Here is a 12973-nt window from a genome sequence, read left to right as displayed (position 1 = left end):
CTATCTATAAACAGTCTACTATACTATCAATCTTACAAACTAATGAATAAATTCATTTTCCGTAAAACAGAAATTTCTCTGGCATAGCCAGCCATTGCGGATAAGGTTTGCAGCCGCTATCGAACGTCTGGTCTTGACTTGTGGACCAAAAACTTGATACCTTGACATTTTTTATCGAACGACTTACTTAGAAATACACTGGTAGGTTTTAACTGGATCTTGAATGGTACAATTAACACGCTAATTTGATTACTCCTAAAGATTCTGATACGAAATGGTTAGTCAAATTGACGAGACTGAAATAAGAATTGCGATAAACCTGGTCATGAATAGGATTTCTGAAATGTTAAGCAAGCTTGCGAATTTAGGGGACATTGAGAAAGGACGACAATAGGAAGCGAAGGAGTAGGTCCCCAATCCCAGGGGGATTTAAAGTGATCTTAAATCGAGCCAGAACCCCAAGGGATTGCAAGTGAAATACCATGAAAGCAGACGGTATAACAGTTAAAAATGTTTAGAGGGAAATTAAGAGTGTTAGCACACGGTTTAACACTTGAAAAAGTTTAGAGGGAAATATGAGTAGAATGGAGAGAATCAGCGAAATGCGAGCGGATGAAGAGGGATTAAAAAATTAACATGATGAATAATGTAAAGAAAAAGAAAATTAATAAATAACTTGATTGCATTTTAGTCGGAAAGATAAATTACATTGGAGACACAACGCAGAGTTCATGGTTGAAGGACAAGATTAATATAATTTCTATCAGATTAGGAAAAACTGATGAGAAACTTAATGCGAAATTTCACAAGCCTTGATAATGAATCATTCATTTAAAATAAATAAGAATTGACTGATTTTTTTCATAATATCTATTTTTCCACCAGTAAAGTGATTCATAAATAATCAGCTCAGCATTTTTTAGAGCAAAATACTTGTGGATTTTTTACGGAGTTGACAATTCCTCCCATATTTCATATAAAGTTTAAATCAATGACGAGCTCGAAAAATAGAGAAAGACACAAACTTTCTGAGTAAAAATCGATATATTCTTAAATAAATTTGCAAATTTACATCCAGTTTTCATTTCGGAACGTAATGATTATAATGAAGGCTTAATTTGGAACTAAGCAAAGGAGTTTTTTCAGGAATTTAACTTGTAATTTGCAATGCAGTAATTTTTTCTTAGAAAAAAATTATTAACAAATATTAACTGCCCTGAAATTCCATAAGCAAAAGCATTTTTGATAACACCAAGTCTAATTAGTTTCTTATTAATTTCATTATCTCACACATTAGTCATTAATACACGACGCAGTTCCGGATGAGATACCAGAAATATAAGTATTATTCATCAATGTTGTTTAGAGAGCGGAATTACAATTGATTATTTTACGCTAACACATAATTTCTCTTGAAAATTATGCTTCCAAAGAAAATTGATGTTTTGAATCTAATAAGGTAAAAAATATGAGCAATAAATGCCCAATAAGAGAAAAGTTTATTTGGAAGAACATCAAATGCAGTTTACTTGAAGTGTCTCATGATTTGAAGTGTCTCAGGATTTTGGGTGTCTCAAGAATTGAAGTGTCTCATGATTTGAAGTGTCTCAAGAATTGAAGTGTCTCAAGATTGATTGATGATTTGAACTGTCTCGTGATTTGAAGGGTCTCATGATTTGAGGTGTCTCATGATTTGAAGTGTCTCATGATTTGAAGTGTCTCTTATACACATCTAGATGTGTATAAGAGACAGAAATGAAACGGCGTCGCTCGGTAACATCGCGCGCGAAATGAAACGGCGTCGCTCGGTAACATCGCGCGCGAAATGAAACGGCGTAGCTCGGTAAGATCGCGCACGAAATGAAACGGCGTCGCTCGGTAAAATCGTGCACGAAATGAAACGGCGTCGCTCGGTAACTTCGCGCACGAAATGAAACGGCGTCGCTCGGTAACATGGCGCACGAAATGAAACGGCGTCGCTCGGTAACATCGCGCACGAAATTAAACGGCCGCGCTCGGTAACATCGCGCACGAAATGAAACGGCCGCGCTCGGTAACATCGCACACGAAATGAAACGGGAGAGCAGCTGACACAATCGGTCAGGTTTTCATCTCTAAAAATCTCGTTGCACTGAAGTGAAGGAATTACACAAATAGTATTTCTGAGTTTTCACTCACTATCAAATTTGGTTGCTATTATTTTCACCGGAAATCCCCATTCAAGAAGAAATTCAATGAGATTGAGCAGTCCATTAAATTTTCCTTCTTCAACTGCAGTAGCAAAAATTTATTTGGCATCATCCATCACTTCTTTACTTCTCAGTTCCCAGTTTGGGTTCTAAATTCCACAGTAAAACAGGTTTCGGCTATAACCTTGATCTACTTATCACATTGCATGAAGTTTACTTCGTGTATCGACATAACTCTAACATGAAATTATATTTCATAAATAATCTACACATCTTCATTCATTACAGATTAAATGAATGAGAATGATAGGTTTCCTGTATCGGCCACGATTTGGTATACAGAACGTGGAACAATTCAGATGAGTTGGCAACGTTGCACCGAGGGCGAGAGAAAGCTCACCATTCAGTGTCGTTGAGACGGTCGTGATGTTAGGGTGTTGCTTCACGCTGCGCGTTCAGTTAGACAGTCACTAGAGTGAGTATGACCTTTGGTGCTCACATGAACTCGTCTTTCATTGGTGCTTTGTTCAAAAAACTTTCTAGGTGACCTTATTTGTGATTTATAAGTAAAGGGGTGGAGAATAATTGCCACGTTTTAAGTCGTGTACTCAGCCAGCCCTCTATTTATCCGATTTTGTGGCTCCACAACTTGGACTTCAATTTTTTGCTAGTTACTTCTCTGTTTGTGGGCATTATTTTTTTTAGTAAAGTGAAGTGATGAAGTTGAGTGGTGTCTATTGTGCTAAGAAATATTGGTGGCTATGATCATAGTTCGTATCTCTTCGCTTCGAATGACACATCTTTGCACCGTGAGTATTGGGGAGTCTGAGCAGTCCTGGCAGTTCGAACAGCGGTTCCGTTGCCTCACATTCGAGTCTGGGCTACATTGGTGTCGACCACCTCGTTAATCAATTCATTTTGAAACGTACTTTTTCCATACAATATAATTGCGTATTTTATTCATATATTTGCGTATTTTATTCGTTCTTGACCAGATTGCCAGTCATCAAACGAACACTCTAAAATTCTGTTGGTGTTTCTATTAATTTTGCGTAATTTTTACCTATTATCTCTCGATTTATTAAATTTGTCTCTTGATTTTTTTAACTCACGGCTATTTTATCTCAATGCCGTTAATATCAGCGACCGTGAAGCATTATGACTGCAGTGAGTGTAGCTGTAGCTTAACTTGTAGTCAGCCGTTATGGTGACCGCAGATCGCTCAGCTGTAGCGCGCTGCACAAGGTCAGTGCCTTGCCTCCCTCCTTCTCTCGCGCCGCCGCCGCCTCCGTAGTTTTGATTCCTAATTTACAGGTACTTTGAGGCGGTAGGACTTGATGGCGTTATGTGCGTTACTCAAATGAGGCGGTATGATTTGATGGTGGTATGTTCGTTACTCAAATGAGGCGGTACTTTGAGGCGGTATGACTTGATGGCGTTATATGCGTTACTCAAATGAGGCGGTACTTTGAGGCGGTAGGACTTGATGGCGATATGTGCGTTACTCAGATGATCTAGCACTGCGTCACCAGTGGTGCAGAGCCAACAATACTGAGCAAACACGTCCCGAGTGGATGCGGGTTAAGAATAATCACGTAGGTATTTTCTTCTGGATATTTATGGTTGTCAGATGAAAGTAAGATTTTTTAACGATCATACAACCCTTTAAGAGGCTTTCATTTTCTTCTTGCAAGTATCCAGCCGGTCCTGTAGCACTGTAGAGCTGAGCAGGCCAAGACCCTGGCAACAGCAGCCAGGCGGCGACATCATTACGGGAAACTTTCTTTTTTTTTACTTGCTAAATCAAATATTTAACTGATTTTATGCGTCAATTGCTATATTATTCAAGTTTCAATAAAAATCAATCTGCCGGCGCTATGTTTGTGTATTTAGATGCGTTCTGAAACCACGATACGGCCGAGACAGGCTAGTCCTCGTAGTCGTAGTAGCGGATTTGGGTCTCACGAGTTGTTGTTCTTGATGTTGACGGTGAAACTTTCTGCATGTTCGACACTAAATAACCTGCCTTTAGTCTCCTGTTCCGTAAATTGGAACATATATGTCACGTGCGGGTTCTGCCATTTGTTTCCTTTTCCTGCGATGATGCAACTTCTTTCTCCTCGTTTCCTTTCCAATTGTTAATCACGTTATTCGTGCGGGTAGAGAAAGCAAGCCATGAATTTACAACATGGATTGGGCTGTACTGCTGAGACAGAGTGTCCGAATGCAGGCCATACAAAAAGTTCTTATGATTTACGGTTGGTCGTTTCGCCAATACCTACATGATATTTTACCTAGAATATAATCTTCCTATAAATGAAAATCAATCCATAATCGCTTATTGACTCATGCCAATGAATATAAGCTTTTAGAATAGCATTGTATTCAAAGCGATCGGTTTGATAGTCTTCATGGGAAATTCTTATACGCTCCGGCATCCAAATTTCTTGAAAGCGATTTTTATTTTATTGTTGTTACAATTTCTCATTAGAAACTGATTATATTGTGCTTTTCCCGATGCGTGCGATTCCTAAACACACTGACCTTTCACTCACGTCACAAGCTTCGTGGACTTCGAAGACCAGAGAATTTTTTTGCCAATTTCCTTAGTAGTTTTTTCTACATATCGAACAATATTTTTCGCTTGCAGTGGTAAATCGAAAATCGGTACCGATGGACATTTTTAATTCATTAACAACTTCACACCTACCGACCACTTACGACCTTCGTGGATTCATCACATCGACTGTCCACTCACAGCCTTCGTGGACTCATCACATCAACTGTCCACTTTCGTCTCGACCTTCGTGGACTCATCACATCGACTGTCATCCACTCACGACCTTCGTGGACTCATCACATCGACTGTCCACACACGCCTCGACCTTCGTGGACTCATCACAGCAACTGTCCACTTACGACTCGACCTTCGTGGGCTCATCACATCGACTGTCCACTTACGTCACGACCTTCGAGGACTCATCACATCAACTGTCATCCATGCACTCACGACCTTCGTGGACCCATCACATCGACTATCCATTCACGCCACCACGTCAAACCGAGCGTCTACACACGTCACGACTGCGTGGACGGTCGTCACGGACTTATCACACCGAAGCTAATTGACGAAATTCGAACGTTGCGTAACGTAACACTAAGCGTTAAATTTTGCGATACGTAATGTGTTATATTTTACGGGACGTTGAGAATTATTTGTTACAAAGAGCTGAGCGCAGTGTACTATGAGACATCGTGCGTATTGTATTAAATGCCTTGTATGTTACGAGTCACTGAGCGTTATACGTTACGAGATGTCGAGCCTTTATGAAGCTTCAGCGTAATAATTTATAAGAGTTCTGCGTTAAGTGGACCGGTCAAGTTTAGCAGTCATGTTTGTTAGATGCGGAAGTTTGTGGTACTTTAGTATTATATATCTCGAACGTGTGTTTGTAAAATATATTCAATGTATTTCCGTTCAAACACTCTGTTGTTTTTTCAAAATTCAATTGGATGTTATTTCAGAGATCATGTGATATTCACAAACTTCACGTAGGATCTCTACCTACTACCGGTACTACATATAGAAGAATGCACGACAGTCGAGTTATTTGTCTTTTCATTTTCCTAATGGTTAGAGGGCTCAAGATAATAGATCAAATGATAGTATCAATATTAATGTTCTATCTAGCCAACCTATTTTGCGCATAAAATCCTTAAGTTGCGATCGTGTCTCTCGCCTACCCCATCCGCAGGTAAAGTTTCGTGGGGGCAGCAATTGATGTGTATTGCTTATTTAGCCTTTCTGAATTTGCAGTGAATTTGAAGCGCCGTGTCTGTCGTTGCAAGTTTCTTGGTTTCGTGTCGCAGTGTCCGCTTTTGTGAGATTTTGATCGATGGCCTCGCAGCTTCTTCCTTTGCCCTAATGGCAGCTTTCTGGACCATCATCGCTGATCATCCGTTACTGTTAGCTGCTCTAAAGCCTGTACGTGAAACCTATACCGTGTTCTCCTGCGGTTGTATTTCAGGTATAGAGTCAACTTTAGAATTCATGTCTCGATTTTGATTGATGCCTATAGCAGGTAATTAATGAATTAAATTTTATACGCTGTATATTGAATCGTCGTTTCAAAATGTTGGTGCGAGAAAAATCATGGGAATGTTAGTGCGGATTTGTTGTGACTATACACAGTCTTATATAATTTATTCTTCGAGCTCATCTCTTTCATTCCTTTTGGCTTCATCCTTGCAGGATTTTCTTCGGTTCAGCTTCGAGATCTCATCATGCACCGAACTGTTCTTTCAATTTTTCCCTATCATGTATCTTTACTTCAAAGCGCCTCTCTACAATTTCGAGAACAGCCGTATCATCTTCAATAGTATTGACTGATAAGGTTGAACAGCACATCGCACGTGTCTTGTATATCTTGGTTCCTCGCTCGGCTTTGGAGGATCTTATTTTAGGAACTCTTACATATTGATTATACATTTTTGTTCGAAATATGTTATTGGGAAATTCTGTTAGGTTCCAGTAACACAGTCCGTCAATTGCTCAGAGAAGTCCGCAGCCACCGGTGCTACATAACTTTCATTGCACGTGCATTCAAGGTGTTGTTGATCCCAACGTCCATCACAAATTTGGGATTTCCCTTCTGTTGGAATCGTATACTCTATATGGTCAGAAAATTTGGTAATGAGGACAGTCTCTTAGTTTATATATAGTTTATGTATTAATGCAGCTAATTGTGTGGGTTTTCCTGCTATGAATTAATTATCTGATGCTATGGTTTGATGAAGTCAATGCGTTCACCGTTCTGATCAGTGTACGTTCACGTCAAGACAAAATATATAAGTAAAAATTTCGCTTTTTCTATGTTATTTACCGTGCATAGCTGACACATTCTCGAACTTGTCCGATGACACTTGTTGGACCCTGTATTCAGGCTATTACCATCATACATGACTGAATGAGCAGGTTATTGAACACGTGCTCACTCTGTATGCTACTGCAACGTGGATGTTGTGCTGTCCATTCTGCTTTGGACGTTCGGGCGTGACGCTTCTCCAATCAACAATTGAAGCCACGCCCTCGTCGACCTTAAACTTGCATGTGGATTTTCGTTCCTAAATTTGAATTTTGACTTGCATGTGAAGTACACCTTCATGAAGACAAATTTTATTGGTTATATGCAGGAATTTTGTTTCTTTTAGGATTCAGACTTTTACTTCAGACTGCAAACCGCAGATTTATTTTTATTTAAGCGTCAGGTTGCTGTCTTGAGTGATCCCCGCGGAAAATAAAACTGAAGTGCATCTCATTATAAATGCATTTGTTGCTTGTTTTGCGGTATTTTAGCGACGCCGACGATCTCTTCTGTTTGTCTTGACAAGCTCTTCTTCACACCTGAGAATCCGTAAAAAATCAATTACATTCACCAAAAAACTTAAACTATTGCTTTCTATTGAAGCACAAACTTCAATAGAATCTTTCAGAATTATTTTTGTTTTTTTATTGGAGATGACAGATTCTGCGAAAGGAATGGTTTGATTTGATTGCGTGATCATAAATAGACTGGTAGGATGCATTACTTGTCTTTACATTTAATGGCTCACTTCATGCAAGGCTCCCACGTTTAATGCAAATAGATAAAAAACATACAGCTGCAGAGTTTTGCATTGTAGCCCTGTTACAAATAGACATTGGCGTAATAAGACGACTGTATAAACATCTTTTGTCACGTAATTCCCATGAATGAAACTTTTCATGCTTGTGAATAACATTGTAGCTATTGAAGCATTTTTTTTGCTCAATAATGACATGCATGCACCAGCGTTACATATGTCTGGAGTAAATGTAAGATATCTCTTGTTTGTGAATCATTATGGTGTAGAAATTACATGCTTGGTTCTATCCTGATCTTGCTGGCTGAATAACACGATATGTGAGGCTAATATAATTTAATCACTGTTATTATTAATATGAATACTACACTGGATTATAAGTACGGTGACGCATCCTAGCTGTTATATGTTCACCATGTAGTTTCATTGATACTGGCGTATAGGGAGTTGTGTTTGCCCCGTTGCTAACAAAGGAAACTTATACGCGCTTTGGACAAAAGCATTCGAATTATTGCATGCCCAACACAGATATTCTTTTGTTCTCGGTAAACTGGATTCATATTAATAGAGAAGAAATCCATGAATGTCAGTTTTGCGTCAGGATAGCACAAAGACTTTGATGTGTTTGTTCGATCATCAATTACACCTTATTTGTTGCACTGCCCAGAATATTACAAGCAATTTAGCGCATTGTGTCATGTTTTTGTCAAGTGTCACAACAAACGTGCCTATTTTGCTCGGATAGATGTGCCGCACACACACACGTGGCCTCTCGAACTTGTGCTATATTTACGTGGTCGCAGGGAATTCCAATACTTGGTTAGTGATTCGGTTGTTGAAAGTTTTAGCTATTAATTTACTTTGTAGACTCGATGGCGAAACCTCGGATTTCTAATTAAAGGTTTAGACTTTTCATTACTCGGACATGAATGCACTTGTAATATCAAACATTATGCAGAGGCACATTTCCCAACATTTTTTCAAAAATGTTGAAAAATGTGAAATTGCATGCGCTTGTTAAAATATATCAACATTTTACTCATTTACATGTACTATTACATAAACTCATTAACTCTTTGAACAAATTTGATCATCTCTCAGTATCCTGCACTCACACCTTGACCGAGTAAGAGCTTGACCTCGCTGCAGTCGTCTAAGCGCTGAGCGCTAATGGACAGCAATCATATGAAGTGTTGACGCGTATCGTTGGTTCTTAGCTGTCTTTCCCGAGGGATTTTTACTCGATCTCGTTCTTAACATTCAAAAAATCTTAACGAGTTATGAATAGTAACAATTAAGGGCATTGTTATAGAAAAGTTAAATACTTTGCTCCATCGTGAACAATAAAGCTCATTATGAGCTCTTTTTATTCGGAATCTTATATGATCGAACGTAAAGTGTTTGTAGTCATTTTAGCAGACTAGCTGCCGGCTTGAAATACAATTTTAGCTAGTTTACTGTTCAGTTATGCAGTTAATTTTGTCCTCTCACCATCCTTCATTTCATTTAATATGCTTATCCGTTGATAATTTTCCTCTCTACCACTACATAGTTACGCGGATATCGCTCTCCTTGCGCGCTGTGATACGATGACTAAAATCGCTTCCATAGTTGTCTTGTCATGCACCAGGTCCACGACAGTTTTCTTTACTTTAGTGCGTACTGTCTGGGCCATCAGCTACTTTCATATCCATACCCAAATAATGGACTCTTCAGAGCTCACAAGCTTCGTCCCAAATAAATTGCAGCAGTGTTCTGCAGCATGTCATCCTCTACTAGCACACACAATGAACCAAATGGGAATGATAAATTAAGAAAAACCATCTTCATGAAAATACTCTCTCCTTGAAAACATTTAACATGGAAAGTTATTAAAAAGCTCCTTTTAATTACTTTTAGTGCCCGTATTAAGCAAGTTCATTACAAGCGCTTCTCAGTCTCAATGAAGTAAGCAAACATCGTGTACGGTCGCCTCCTCTTCAAGGCAGGGTACAGACAACCATAGAGGTTGAGCAATGCACGCAAGTATGTATGTAGGAGAGTACATATATAGTGTATGTGGGTGTGTATATGCAGTCCTGCATATACTGCTGCACTGCAGCATAGCAACAGACGGACGTGGCACTGCTATAATGGCCTGCTACATGAGAGAGTAACTGTTGTTGCTTTGCTGCTCTCTCTCTACTATCGCATCCTGTGAGTGTAAACACTCTGCAGTTTTGTGTGTATACCTAGTATCTTAAACATGTGTGTTATTTTCTTAGTGTTAATCTAAACAAAATTCGAGCATTCCTTGCTGCATGATTCCTTGCTGAGGAACCGGATATGCATGAAGAAAAATGTTTATTTTTTTTTTTTGTAATTCGCCTTGGTCGTGTCTTGGAATGGCTTTACCGTATATCAATTCGACTTTCGCTTGCATGGGTAGGGAAAAATACTTTTAGAATTCTGTGTTCTTAATTTGCGTGCTTTTCGCCTTGATGTTGAATATTCTCAAATGAATACTTGTTGCCTGTCACATATATAGTCTGATATAAAAGTCAGATATAAAATATAACAGTCAGATGTAAAATATGGGTGTTATAAATTTCTCTACCACCAACGACATTTAGTATTAGTTCTACAAGACAACAACATTGTGCTCATTATTTTTGGTTGCGTAAGCGGGAAATTCTCTTCGATTTATTGACATTTCGTTAAATTTACCAGTGGTATCTGATGAGGCATTATTTACTCTGATGCGTAGGAATTATTTCAAATTCCAATGTTTAAAATAATTTACAGGGAAGGCTATGTAAATAAAACTAAGTGATCCTCAAGAGGTGCACACGCAAGTGCATAAGTGCATAGGCTCTATTAAAGGGTGCGCATATTTCATGGTCTAATGTTTCTCCCGATATTTTACGATAGGCAGTCATCTCCTAAATGATGAGTTTCTGTTCAGAATTAGTCTTCACTCACCCTGTATTGATTTGAGTGAAATATATAAAATATATGCGTGCTTGGAGCTTATACACAGATCATCAATAATAGCGGTCAAGAAAGTTTATAAAATACGTGAGAAAGGAACAATAAATGGATGTTTTTTTACGGTTCGTAAATTTTATAACTGTTCCGATCAAATTAAAGTTATTTCGAACTAGATGGATTATTAATATAGGTAGGTGGGATATATCGCAGCCTGGCGTATAGCTGGTAACCTGATTTTCAGGTACCCTGATTTTCGATTTACCAGTGCAAACGAAAAATATTGTTCGATATATTGAAATAACTAATAAGAAAATTGTCAATAAAACCAATTCTCTGGTCTTTAGTGAAGCTTGCTTGAATAGGTTATACGCATCATCATGAATGCTTCAATCAGGCTACCTGAGTAGGTACCTAAATAAATATATGTTATGAACATAATTCTAAAGACCTTCTTATACTTAGTTTACGAAAAGAATGTCTAGGGTTATCGATGTAAAAATTTCACTCTGAAAAATTTCAAATGCTTTTCGACAGCTTTAAAATTTTGATGCAAAGACTGCCGTGTGCAAATTTACGCCCCGATTAGATGCCTCCTTTAGTATACGAAGCTTAAGTATGGAGCCGGCGACTCACATTTCATCACGTGACTTACTAGCCTCGTAAATTAATTAGTGCTAAGGCATATCTATGTAAAGGAACCGTGCTTATTTCTTTGTAATTACTGGTTAACAAAAGCCATTTTATTTGTAGTTCATAGATGTATAATAAGGCCGGTATAAGTTGGTAATTTTTTTACTTATTATAGACCACGACTTGGTTAGTTTTTAATGTCATTAAAGGCCAAAACTAATATTGTTTCGGTTAAAAAATGAAAATAACTAAAATCAAGCAACTTGTATTTAGTCGTGAACTTGTAATTTATGTATGCATCAAAGCAGCTTTTTATTTTTGTCTTCCTTTGAGATTATGCATCATGCAGTCCAGTGAGAAGGTCATTGACCAAGTGCCTGTATAGCTTGTGAAATGAATGCTAAAGACGACAAAATGTTTGCAAATTGAACAAAATTGTCGTAAGTCTTCATTGACAACATTGTTGGCTTTTTTAAAGCACAGTTCTATTGTTATAACAAGCTTGGAAGTACACACATGAAATGCTCTGATTCCTATTAGTAACCTCCCCCCCCCAAAAAAAAACATTTTTTGTTTTTCAGCAAAGGTACATCGTCCAATAAATTCAACTCTTCCAGATATTTTGCTTTAATATAGGCTAAAGATCTCTTCATGAATGAGAGCACAGTATTGCTATGCGTCATCATCTGCTGTGATTGTCAGTTTGGCATCAAATTCTAATGGGGTCGAATATGATGCCGCGAATCATGTTCGGCCTTTTCTGACAGCTAAACAAACATCACAGTTTGTCAAAAGCATTGGCTCTTGTTGATTATATATCAATTGAAAATTAATATCCGATATACAAAATCCTAATCTCGGGAAACAAGGAATGATAAAATACAATTTTTAACGAATTTTTTCATGAAACCACATCAGTCCTTTTCGTTATTCGCACGAGAACTCGTTAGGTGCCTCGAAACTTGCTAACACTTTGATGGTTAAAAGGAAAACATGAGATTGGTTAATTTTTCATCTTTAAACCTGTGGCTGGAAAATTCAAGTCTAACATAAAGTCATTTGACACTCAGATCAACTAATTAACGGTTTTTAATCAATCCGGAATGACTTCGATGCAACTTGCCGTTTTTTTGAGCTTGTAGTTTTAGTGTTGAAACTGTACGTACCTGTAATTAAAAATTTTTAAGATAAGTTGTACATGTTAAAGTTATAGTCTATATGCTACAATGCTTAAGTTGTCTTACTTATTCATTAACATATGTTTAACACTCGCTTAAAAATCGATCAATTTCTGGTCTATAGCCATTTCAGAAATTTTTTCTGATCCAGTCGCAGGGGATAAATATCAAAACATGAACAATGGGAAAGAATATACTTAAAACGGGCATCATCCTAAGAATGAAAAACCAGAAAAGAGATCTTCTATATTCATAATATGATTAACAATAATGATACTTTAACTTTAATGTCTGAATTTTCAAAAAGCCTTACAGCTTCTAACGCTAACACGAATTGGGATTTAGGTGTGATCGCAGGAACACCTGTGGCTGAAGACATGAATA

The 12973-nt window shown here is 37.9% G+C and overlaps 1 protein-coding gene across 2 annotated transcripts in view; it reads left to right on the top strand.

Annotated features, from left to right (window-relative positions):
* The first annotated feature begins 2613 nt into the window (after positions 1-2613).
* The window catches only part of LOC108674496 (ecdysone receptor), a 225215-nt gene continuing 214855 nt past the window's right edge, over positions 2614-12973 (top strand). For both annotated transcript variants that reach the window (XM_047884895.1, XM_047884894.1), the window contains exon 1: positions 2614-2998. The gene's annotated coding sequence lies outside the window, so the exon portion shown is untranslated. The remainder of the gene's footprint in view (positions 2999-12973) is intronic.

This window comes from Hyalella azteca, unplaced genomic scaffold (genome assembly GCF_000764305.2).
Source record: "Hyalella azteca isolate HAZT.00-mixed unplaced genomic scaffold, Hazt_2.0.2 contig16431, whole genome shotgun sequence".
NCBI classification, from domain to species: domain Eukaryota; kingdom Metazoa; phylum Arthropoda; class Malacostraca; order Amphipoda; family Hyalellidae; genus Hyalella; species Hyalella azteca.
This window is presented reverse-complemented; position numbering and strand designations above follow the sequence as displayed.